This window comes from Dermacentor silvarum, chromosome 5 (genome assembly GCF_013339745.2).
Source record: "Dermacentor silvarum isolate Dsil-2018 chromosome 5, BIME_Dsil_1.4, whole genome shotgun sequence".
Lineage (NCBI taxonomy): Eukaryota > Metazoa > Arthropoda > Arachnida > Ixodida > Ixodidae > Dermacentor > Dermacentor silvarum.
In genome coordinates, this window is record NC_051158.1 from 130,351,585 (window position 1) to 130,364,418 (window position 12,834).

The window sequence follows — 12,834 nt, forward strand, 5'->3', positions numbered from 1 at the left end:
GTGCAACCTGAATTAATGGTTCACGGTTTGGTTGCATTCAAGAATGAATTATAAGCTTCACGTAAGCGTAGTGGTGGCACCAGATATTCGTTTAAGGTTGACAGGTATTGAAAAGGGGCAATAGGAGTACTCTATCGAAGTCGGGCAAGTTATGACCCTTAAAGGGGGCCTGGACCAGCCCTCTGACATGGAGAAATAGCATAGTCCGCGGGTAGCATACGCTGCTGTCGTACGCGGTGCGTGGAGCTCGCAAGCGGAGCGCGAAGTCATATTTCTCTCAACTGCTCTCTTTTCAACGGAACCCATGATCCTCACTGTTTTCTGGATGATTTATCACGTAATAAAGCTGATTCCCATACGCAGCTGCCATTGGTCGCGGCAGTCGGCTACACCACGGCCGCCGCGGGGTGCCGCCAGGAGTCCACTTGCTAAGCGCACTGCGGCTCGCCGAGGACAAGCGCGTTTGGCTTACGTTTAGCGCGTCGTAGGCACCAAAATCGTAAGTCGTGGCGTCAAGGATAAGGATCAAGGATCTTTCTCGTGTTAGCTCCGAAAGTTAATGGTGACCCGATAAAGAACACGCAACCCCAACCTTCCCGCATGGATCCCGCCGGCTCTTCCACCCAGTCTACCGGTCCTGACGCCCAAGAAGACGCCTGACCTAGCAGTGATGCGGTGGCTGCGATCCAACATGTCAACCTGCCACCATTTTGGCTCATACATCCCGTTCCTGATGCCCCAATTCGTCTCATCACCGATGCATCGAGTGTGGCAGTTGGCGCTGTTCTCGAGCAGCACGCATCAGGTTGACAGCCCCTTGGTTTTTTCTCGCAAGAACTCAAACAACCGGAAGTAAAATACAGTACATTTGCCCGAGAACTCCTTGCGGTGTACCTCGCCACCAAACATTTCCGCCATTTACTGGAGGGCCGGGACTTTTACGTCGTTACAGACCACAAGCCCCTGACGTTTGCCTTCCATCGCAATCACGGCAATTACACTACAAGGGAGATTCGTCAACTATGCTTTATCTCCGAGTTCACCGTGGATCTCAGACACGTCCATGGGCCGGAAAATGCCGCCGCTGATGCACTCTCACGCATCGATGCCTTGTCGACCCAGCCACCACTAGACAAGGAAGAGCTAGCAGCTGCCCAGAGGAACGATCCTGAGCTGCATAGTCTTCGCTCTTCATCCACGTCTCTATCTTTCACCGAGTGGCTGCTACCATTTTATACCTCATTAATAACGTGCGAAACGTCTACTGGTGTTCCTCGACCCTTCGTGCCTGCAGCTTTTTGTCGTGCAATTTTTGATCAATTGCACAACAGGAGCCATCCGGGTATTTGTGCGACCCAGAAGCTAGTCACATCTCGTTTTCTTTGGCCAAGCATCAATGCTGACGTCCGACGCTGGGCGCGAACCTGCCTTCAGTGCCAGCGTGTTAAAATTCACCGTCACACGGTCACGGCACCATCCCCCTTTCGGCCTCCCGACGCCAGGTTTTCCCACGTTCATCTCGACATCGTCGGCTCTCTTCCACCATCACAAGGGATCTGTTACCTACTGACATGTCTGGATCGCTTCACCAGATGGCCGGAAGCGTCATTTCCGACATTACAGCACCGACAGTGGCTAAGGCTTTCAAAAAAAGGCTGGGTATCACGCTTTGGATGCTCTTCTGTCGTCACCACCGATCGCGGTCGTCAATTTCAATTGGCCCTTTTCGCCGCACTTGCCAATATCGTGGGCATTCGACACATCCACACGACTGCCTACCATCCTTCAGCCAATGGCATGGTCGAACGGCTTCATCGACAACTGAAAGCTGCCCTCACTGCTCACCAGCCAAGAGAACGTTCGCTTGATCACCTCCCCTTCGTACTTCTGGGCATCCGATCAGCATTGAAGACGGATCTCGGCTGCTCATCAGCCGAACTAGTCTATGGCGTGTCCCTGCGTCTTCCAGGGGAATTCCTTGAGCCGTCGTCGCCCCCTTCCACTCATGATGCCTTCACATACATTCAAGAGCTGCGCACCACGTTTCACGACCTTGCTCCTGTAATTCCTGCCAACCGACATACCCAGTCTGTCTTCGTCAGTCAGGATCTGCATGACTGCAGTCACGTCTTCGTTCGGCGTGACCAAATACGGCCACCACTCACACCGGCCTATGATGGCCCATTTCGCGTACTCTATCGTACACCTAAGACATTCACGCTGGACATCAACGGCCGTGAAGACGTCGTGGCTGCCGATCGACTAAAACCTGCATACTTTGCCGCTCTCGTGTCCGCGGAGCTTCCATCTCCAGTCTGGATGCCCACATCCAAGCACGTTCACTGGGAGACTCCAATGGCTCACGCTCTACGGGTGGGAGCCCTGTAGCGCCTCAGCATGCGGCGCCCGCCAAGGAAGAAGAAGTTGGCATTCGACCGCGCGGCAGGTGCAGAGCGAGAATAAAAAAATCAGTTCGAAAACTCAACGCTGTCAGGGCTGGATCTTTCTCGTGTTAGCTCCGACACATACATACAAACTTGCCCAAGTTTTAGATTTTTAGTGCTATGTTATAGCACAGAGGTTTTTTGTGTGTCCTAATTTAACATACGTAGAAACACGTCAAACAAGCATTGCTTTGCCTATTCAGAAAGGACAGAAGAGAACCCATTCCGTATGTCACAGGTATGCCTGAAAGGCAGCTTGCCCATAGACGCGACTCTCATGAGCTATATATATGTTGTAGTCATGTATAGAATTAATTCTTTTATTTTTATTTATGCCATATTCCGCCACACCAAGGCCTATGGCCGTAATAAATTATGCAAAAAGGAACAATAAAACCGCCAAGCATTAACATCTTCGATGGTGGCTAAAACCAAATTCAATGCCAACGAGCGAGCACTTCCACGCAATATATTTAAGCAGTCTATGGCATTCGTAAATACATACGGATGCTCGAATGTCGAAATATCTAATCCTTTCGAATGCGAATATTAGAAAAAGATGAGCTGCGAAAATCGAAATTTCTCAATTTGTATAAAAACTGACAACTGTAGTTCTACGGAGTCCGGCGCGTAACTCAAAGCTTGTTTATGTTATTTGATACAAGTATAGCCGTTAAAAACTGTATATCAAGCGCAGTGACAACCTTACAGATGGGAGACAACTGTAAGTAGGATCAGACATGGTGTACGATGACCATACGATTAAAAAGAGAGACAGTCCGTCCTAGACGGAAGTAGCAGAGCCTAGTGTTTGTTGAAAGAGCTATGGTAATACTACACCAAGTTCCATTGTTTTCAATGCTTATAAACATGAGGCCTTTGAGAAAATAATAATTGCTTTGTCCAAATAGAGATGACGCATTTATATGCTGCGTAAGGCGAGAAAAGGTTACTCAAATCATCGCAACTATTGTGTATAAGTAGCATTATTCACGTGTTTGTTCAGAGAATTTTTCCTCTATGGGAAGGACCACCGTGGTTCTCTCAAACGAAAATCCTTAAGCCGGGTCTCTATTTGCGCCTGACTTCTTCCCTATTTATTTATTTATTTATTTATTTATTTATTTATTTATTTATTTATTTATTTATTTATTTACATATACTGCAGTCCTATATAGGGGCTATAGCAGGAGTGGGAACATTATACATTGCTACAAAATAACAAACATACACATACACAAAAAAAAATAAAAAAAGAAAGCGCTTTACTTGTTAGCGAGGTGCTTAGTGGTGGTAGCTATAAAATCCTTTAATGATAGTGAACGAATGTCGCCGGGGAGAGAATTCTATAGCTCAATTGTACGTGGGAAAAAACTGTATTTGAATGCGTTAGTACGGGCAAAGATAGGTGATATGTTCAAGGCGTGGGAGCTACGGGTACAACTTGCGTTTGTAAATGTTTTGTTGTTACAATCAGAAAGACCACAAGTGGAGTTAATAATTGCATATAAAAGTTTTAAGGCTTCGATGAGATACCGTGAAAGTAATGGCTCGATGTTCAAAGATTGTTGAGCCTGTGTTGGCGAGGAATTGCGGCTGTAATTTTGGCAAATGAAACGGACAGATTTACGTTTAACATTATTGAGCGAAATTATTTCACAGTGTTTGTAGGGAAACCAGACAACAGATGCATATTCTCAGAGAGGGCGAATTAACGTTTTGTATAATAACAGTTTAGTATCGCGAGGGGCTTAGATAAAGTGCGGCGCAAATAACCAAATTTTTTTAGGGCTTTCCCATTTATATATTCGATGTGTTTAGACCATGAAAGATGCTCTGTAAGAATGGCTCCTAAGTATTTGTATTGAGAAACTCTTTTAAGTGGGATGCCATCCAAGGAATAATCGAATGAGAGGGAGCTCTGTCTATTGGCAAATGACATCACGACTGTTTTATTACAGTTGATGTTCATTTGCCACGTTTTGCACCAAGTGCAGAAAGACATAAGGGATTGTGCAAGACGTTGATGGTCATCAATGGAGTTAATAGATTCGTATAATACACAGTCATCTGCATAAAGTCTGATTTTAGTTGAGGTGTTACAAGGCAAATCATTAATATATATGAGATATAACGGAGGGCCTAATACGCATCCCTGAGGAACGCCAGATGTGACGTCAACAGGAGTTGATTCCATTGAATTAAAAGAAACAAATCGAGAGCGACAATGAAGAAAACTGGCTATCCAAGAAACCAGACAGTTTCTGCTCCTATAGGCCGCAAGAACTGTCGACCATTTATCGTTCTACCGAAATGAATATTCGACAACTTCGATTATTCAATTCTAGAATTCAAAACAAATAGAGTATTGAAGACAATTGGATTTATGTTTGCTATTAGGAATATTAGCACGCCCCAAACAAAACTGCAAGTCTCCATGAACTTTATATGATATACTGCTCACTTAATAAAAAGTGTAGTCATAAAGCTTTTTGTACGTTATAGAAATAATGTAGAAAGGGAACGTTGTTAGTTTTCATAGATGTGGGGCAACTTGAACCCATCTGTATGGGGGGGGGGGGGGGGGGGGGGGGGGTTGCCGCTTACGAATCAGGGTTATATCACAAAGTGGAATATTTCACGATAGTAAAAAGAGAAGTCGCCGTTTCGACCAAAAGGGGAAGCATTAATTGCGCTAGCAAATACTTATACAGCTATGCCAAGTAGGGCTAGTAATTTATTCACCTGTATAAACTGCTGTAAATATCCGCTTACTAACTGAATTAACAAGCACGTTGCCAAATATGCACAAGCAAAGACAAACACATCACACTCGATGACAGCGCAAACTCGCAGTCAGAACGCTGGCGTAATGAATGAGCGGCCATACAGGGGAGCGAATTTCACTTCGTGCGGCCTCTTGTTCCAATGTGAACTAGCCGCGCGAGAACACAGCGCACATGAAGCTATCCGCTATATCGTGTCCTCCGGCCTTCAACACCACCGCAGGTTACGTCTATGATGGGGCATGAAATCTGTCACATGAAATTTCTCTGGAGTATCCATATAATTGCAATCTCAATAAAGAATGGTCGTGCATCAATCCTTCGGAGATGAGTGGCGACGTTCATTTTATTAGTAATTTATCTTATGATGGGTGTGTAATTGGTTGTTATATTGATACTAGATATCACGAGCGAGCGCTAAGAAAGACGTTAACACTGGGATGTGCGCTCTAAAAGATTCGGGCGCTGGAAAGGAGAAGTCGAGACTGAAGACGCATGCTTTATTAGAGGATCCGCGCCATCTTGTCGAGCTCTCTGTCTTGCCGATGCTGTGTGCGACTTCAAGTGTAATTTAAAGACATTGTGTTTTATATGTCACGATGAACAATATCAAGGACTGCATATACCCAATGACATACGCCGTGATACAAGTGGCCGTGGAACATGTTTATTGAGGAACTGTACTGCCCTATCCGCACTTATCGAGCCACGCAAGTTGTAGTGAAAGAAGTTTACCGAAGAGCGGGAATATACAACCTAGCGCGATTTTTAGGTTATCGCGCGAGCGTCGACCAACAAACAAGACCAGCGCCACGGCCCAGAATCCTCTTTCGAAGAGAGGGAGGGATCAGGCCAGCTTCGCTCACTCTTATTGCTGTTCCTTAAACTGTGGTCACTCCCGTCCGAGGAAGTCGCTTTTTCATTTTCTTTTTTTTCATGGAACAGGGAGTCATCATATGCGCGCAACGTATTCCTCGGTATTATCAGGAATTGGACGCTCTGAATTGAACTCTTTTGTTATCTTCCGCGAAGAGGCAACTAAGTCTACGCTTGAACCCAACGATTGGAAAGCATAAAACAGAGAGAAAAGGGTGGCGAGTTCGTCGTGAGGGTGATTGTTGTAGCAGCGCCTTCTCTATTTTTGGCAATGCCAGACAGATGCGGTCTATCCAACGGTTCACCACCCTCTCCGATCGCCCTTTCCTACTCTTCCCCGTCGGCTAGCGTTCGTGCCTGCTTTACGGTAGTGGGGGAGAGTACCCTCTGGATGGCGCCTCACGACGGAAGTCGGAGAAAGCAATCCTGACAGACGCGTGAAGCATTTACCGCATCCCCTCCGGAACGGCAGCAGCGCCCGCTTAGTGGCTCAGAGGCACGCGTGACGCAAGCAGTCGTACCTGTCGGTGCTAAATCCCTATGTAGTAAAAGTACTGCCATCTACTCTTTCCTCCGCCGTCTCCTCTCCTAAAGCGATTTTTTTTCTTTACTTTTTGCTTGTGCAAGCAAGTCGACGGTGGCGCACCTAGAAAGTCCACGTTGAAGCTTTCAGGCCGGGCGCGCGCCGCCGCTGCCGGCGGTGACTCCGGCTGCGCAGTGTGACTTTCAATGTGGCTCTGAGGCGGAGAAAAACAAAATATAAAGAAGTGAAAACGCACGCTATCATCGTCCAATCGGAGATAAAGGAGAGAGAGAAGCGGCGTTGATCAAAGGATTGCGGTACTTTTCTTATATAGGCATTTTAGTCGGAGCTAAAGTCCCTAAAAAAAATAAAGTAGCGCCAACCGCACCCCTTAGCCTCTGCCTCCTCTCTCAGTAGCTGCAGCAGCGCCCCTACAGCGTCCAGGAGGAAACTACGGACGCGAAAGCGAAAGCGGCGCGCAGCCGCACTCGGGCAGCCGCTCGGCGAACGGTACGCCGGTGTCGTCTGTGGAACGCGCGCTCGTTTCGCGGCTCTTCGGGTCGGCATCGCGTGCCAAAATAAACAACGCAGTGGACAGACAAAATGGCGCCTTCACTACCTTCAGAAAAGCTAGTGCGTCATGCTTGCAGATTCTTAGCGCCGCCGAGTTTACACGGCGATAGTGGCGCTGCCATCGAGAGCGTCAGCGCCGAGCGCGTCCGCAAGCAAACGGTCGGCTCTCGCATCGAGTATTGCTTGCTTGAAGTGATGTTTTTTGCAGTGCAAGTGTTTTTATTATTTCACTGGTGTACAAAGCATGATACTTGCCGTATTTATCTCTCGAACACTCTTCCAATGAATCGCTTTAGACCGCAGCGCTCTAGTCCGTTTAGCGGAAAGATTTGAACAAGCCCATCTTTTCGGCCAACAGCCATGCCACCCCTCAACTGGCTCCATTTACAATCTGCAAGACACGCGGGAGAGGAGGAGCCTGCATGGGCGACACGAATGGCGCTACTTTATTTTTTTAGGGACTTTAGTCGGAGCCTCTGGGTAGCGTCATATCGCGGCAACTCACTGAACTAAGGCGCACCAATGGCTCCCATTGCGGAGCGAGCGATTGCACTGGTATTGAAAAAAGTAGAGGCGGCGCTGGTTGTAGCATGCAACAGTCAATGAGGGAGAGAAGAATGAGCAATCTTGATTTTCACTGTTCCGAAACGGGCCGCTAGGTCCCCGGGATGCTAGGCCGATCATCGCTCGCATGATAACCTTCAAATCGCGCTAGCCTGTACATTTCGTCAAATACCCTGTCACTATAATTGGCGTAGAAGAGGCACATGGAAGAACAGCCCGTGCCCAGTAACGCACACCCGGCGGTCCATGTTGGTCCGATAGTTGGGTTTGAACAAAGTTCTTTGAACAGGGACGATCGATGCTCATTGCATTCGATTATAGACTACCGATTGTTTCAAGTCGACTGAGTGTCCCATATGAACGACAGACAGAAAGGCAGGCACAAAGACCAACAGAAAGGTAGACATACCGCTATCTGTATCATGGAGGAGGAGGAGGAATAAATTTGATTTCAGTACAGCGCATTTGTGAGACCTAGGGTTCTCTACATAGATGACGGCCTCGAGGCCTTGTGTTCCATATAGCTCTCGCTATCGCAATTGATGCTTCGCCTTTCGTCGAAATTGCGACTTAAAAAAAAAAAAAACTATGCATGTGGTGTAGCTTCTTGTGACAATAGGCAGTGAGTATCTGTATGAAGCTTCCAAAGCATGGTAAGCTTATTAAAAGTGTTATTCGAACAGCACATAAATTACACTGCTCTTTTCTGTATTGCTCCTTACTTGTTAATACCGCATTTTCTAAATGAATCCCAGAAGCCTGATGCATACCATATATATTCGGCTGAGTTCGACGCTTGGTGGGTTGGTGCACATCATATGCGCTGTAAACGGCGGAAACGCCTTAGCTCAATTTTTCATGTTATGTTGATGTGTCGCCATCAATATTTTGTTATTGCGATAACAATTATATTGATATGAGCCAGTTGTCCGGCGGACAAAGAAGATGCTGAAGCATAGAGCCGACGAGATGAGGGAGAGGTGAAACTGTGCTTCGCCATCTTTAGTCTTCTTGTACATAGTGTAAATAAACCCCCTTTTCTGTAAATCTCGCCATAACATGTTGGTGGAAGTGCGGGGTACATCACCAGCACATCGCGGAACTTCGAAGCGGAAATCTCGTGGGCCCTCTGAGAGGCCCGCTGCTTCGGCTTCGGCTACCACAGCACCGATTGTCTTGAATCAACTCCGGGACCCTGGCGCCTTCTCGGGCAAGACAACAAGGACGTTGAAGACTGGCTACTCGAATACGAACGCGCCAGGAAGAGCAACCATTGGGACCCTACTATAATGCTGGCTAACATCATTTATTACCTCAAGGGAACTGCCCGTGTTTGGTTCCGAACGCACGAGGAGGAATTGACCAGTTGGGACACTTGCAAGCAAAAACTGCAAGAACTCTTTGGTAAGCCACTTGGCCGCCAGCGAGCCGCCAAGAAGGAACTTTCTTGCCGGGCCCAAACATCTACTTAACCCTACGTTGTGTACATTCAAGATGTATTAGCACTCTTTCGCCGGGTCGATGACAAGATGCTTGAAGCTGACAAGGTCAGCCACATTCTTAAAGGCATCGCAGACGACGCCTTTATTTACTCGTATACAAGGACTGCTCGAAGGTCGGCGACATTATAAGAGAGTGCCGACGCTTTGAAGAAGGAAAGAGCCGTCGTGTCTCACAACAATTCGTTCGGCTCCCTAATACCGCCGCTAGCTCATCGTGTGAAGACGTCATGCCACCTGGTGCCGAAAACTTGCTGCGTCTTGTCCGGCGCGAGATTGAGGCTGCGTCTCCGTCGGTTCCCCCGATACATTCTTACGACGAGTCCCGCCCGGCAGTATCTCTGATTCAAGCTGTCGTATGCGAAGAGCTGGCGAACACAGGCATCCGTCCGATCTGATCTGTAAGAAGCCCTACGGTCGACAATTTGTTTCGACCTCCACTCCCACAATCGACCTACCTCCGATACCGCGACCCACACAGTGGCGCACACATGACGACAAGCCAATATGCTTTAATTGCAATGGAGTAGGTCATATTTCCCGCCATTGTCGCTATCGTCAGATTTCGTCTCCTCTTCCCGCGTACGCTTACCGCCCGGAAGAAAGCCGGTCCTCGCCTTTTCATGCCCGCAATGACCTGCCGCACTGTGATGTTGCTGCTCCGACTCCACACTACGACCGCCGCTCGCCGTCCCCACAGAACCGGCGTTCTCGCTCACCGATTGCCTGTCGCTCACCGTCGCCATACCCTCGCCGTCCCTCTTCGGAAAACTGACCGGTGCAGCCGCCGGAGGTGACGCTGCATTGACCAACCGACCCGGAAATCATCTGTTGACCCTGACCCATAGAGTTTCTCACTATAACACCTAGAGGGTAAACTGACTCCACCGTCTATGCGAGTTTCTTAAAGGGCTGCCATGCCCTCATGGGAATGACCGGATATGTGTCTGCGAGGCTTGTGTTGGCTGGTGTTGTACGAGGCTTCGTCTAAAACGTGGATATGGCTACACAAATAACGCGTTCTTAAAATAAAATCTACATAAAAGGCTTTCATTCACCCATATTACATCTCTCAATAAAGTTTACTCACCTACAATGCAGCATCAAGCGAAGAAAAGCAAGAACAGACGACAAGTTGTTCCAAAGCGAACGAGAAACTTGTCTGCCCTCCAACTTTAGCAGCCAGCTGATACTTTTTACGTTTCATAGAATTGTTCATCCAATAGTATGCCCTCAGAATTAAACAAAACATGTTTCTGTGTAATAATAAAGCTAAATCAGTTTTTTACGTCCTGTTTTAGCAGGAAATAAATCCTTGTGGCACACGGAACACTGCTAGCCAGGCGCGTCTTCAAGGCGTTCTGGCTCTTCAAGAACGATGCCAATCCGAATCCACAATATCCCGGCATTCCCTTGCATACCACGGCGCAGCAGCGCCACATTTCCCTCTAGGTTTTATAGTGTGAAACTCTATGCCCTGACCACCCGACAAAACCTTTTAGACATAGAAGTGGACGGCGTTCCTGTTTCGGCACTCATAGACGCGGGGGCGCAATTAAAAGTTATGAGCGCTTGCCTTTCTCGACGACTCCGCAAGATTCTGACGCCCGCAGCGTCGCCTGTCGTTCGTGTAGCCGACGGCGGTACATCTTTCGTCGTTAGGATGTGCACTGCGCGTGTGAGCTTCGCTAGCCACCAGACCTCCGTTCTATTCGCCGTGCCGCAGCAGTGTCCACATGAAGTCATCCTCGGCCACGACTTCCTGAGTACCCATTCTGCGCTCATCGACTGCTCTTCTGGCCTTCTCCAGTTGGAACTTCCTTCTGTACCCGATCTCCCCACCGAGTCACAGCCGCGTTTATGTGTCACCGAGTTTGTTCGCCTTCGACCAGCCGCCACGACGTATGTCACACTGACCTCAGATTCCGCCTTTTGTGACGGCGACTACGTCATCTCTCCTTCCCTAGGCGTTCTTTTAACAAGGCAGGTAGCCCTCCCTCACTCCATTGTGAATATGTGTGGTTTAGTGGCGCAAGGGCCAGGTATGGCCAAAGAGCGCCATGCCAGTGTTTGTTAGTTCGCAGTGAAGTGATGAATTCTGAGAAGTAGATGTGACGGGGCTGTAAAGGGGCCTAAAAATAATCGCTGTAAAGTGCGTAAAATATACATGTACTAAAATCATGGCAATGACTAATGAGGTGTACTATGCAATGAAGAATGCATTGAGAAAGAATGACACGATATTTAAAATATGTAAGATGCAGTGATTATTAAGAAGCACTACTGCCTAGACAGAGCCCTTGAACCACAAGGGCCTGGAGGCATGTGCTATAAGAATCTATCACAACGGCATCCTCTGGAGAGAGGATGCGCTACGAACTAGTCGGGCTAATAACATGCAGGACCACATCGTTCAAGAAATCGACGACTGCTTTGGCATTAAAAATCGGTTCTTCGCCAAGAAACATAATGGGGTGAAGCGGGACATGATATCGATACGCTTGTGAAAAATATTTCTTCCTTTCTGTTTCGGCTTCCCGGCACTCCACGAGGACATGGAGGACAGTCAGCCTCTCACCACATCTGCCACAGGTTGGTGGTTCACTACCAGTAAGCAAAAAATTGTGGGTGCCATATGTATGTCCTATTCTGAGACGACAGAATAGGACATCAGTTCGTCGTGTTTTCGTTACGGGAGGCCAGAAACCTAACTGTGGTTTAATGAAGTGAAGCTTATTATTTATTTCAGCGTCCCACAAGCGTTGCCAGTGGCTTCGCAGTTTCTTTCGCAGGAAAGGCTTCAAATCTGTTGAAGGAACAGCAGTTGTAGGGTTAATAGCCTGAGATATAACAGATGTGGCCATTTGGTCTGCTCGAAGATTACCTTCAATGCCTCTATGGCCTGGCACCCAGCACATAATCACATGCTGGTTAGATATATACGCTTAACACAGAATGGAATAGAGCTCATTAAGTACAGGGTTTTTGTGTTTACAGAGTGATTGCAATGCTTTCACAACACTTTGCGAGTCTGTAAATATGATAGTCTTTTTAAGTTTTGATTTCATTATATACTTTACAGCCGATAATATAGCATAGGCCTCAGCCGTGAAGATACTTGTCTCCGGGTGCAGCACACCGGATACCGAAAACGATGGACCGATGGCTGCATAAGTTACCCCGGCATGTGACTTGGAAGCGTCTGTGTAAAACTCTGTACACGAGTATTTAGATTGGAGCTCTAAGAAATGCATTCTAATGTGTGCCTCTGGCGCGTGTTTAGTGACCTCTACGAACGATGTGTCACACTCTATGAGCTGCCACTGCCACGGCGGCAACAGTTTCGCTGGAGCCATAGGAGATTGCTCAAGCAGTGGAACACCCATTTCCTCACTAAGATTCCTCACACGCAAAGCGAACGGCTTTCTCGCTGCAGGTCGATTATGGAAGAGTGTGGCAGCGGTCACGTCATTTATAGTTGAATAAGAAGGATGTTCAATGTTTGCTTGTATTTTCAGAAAATATGTAAAACTGCTGTATGACCGCTGCAGATGAAGTGACCACTGATT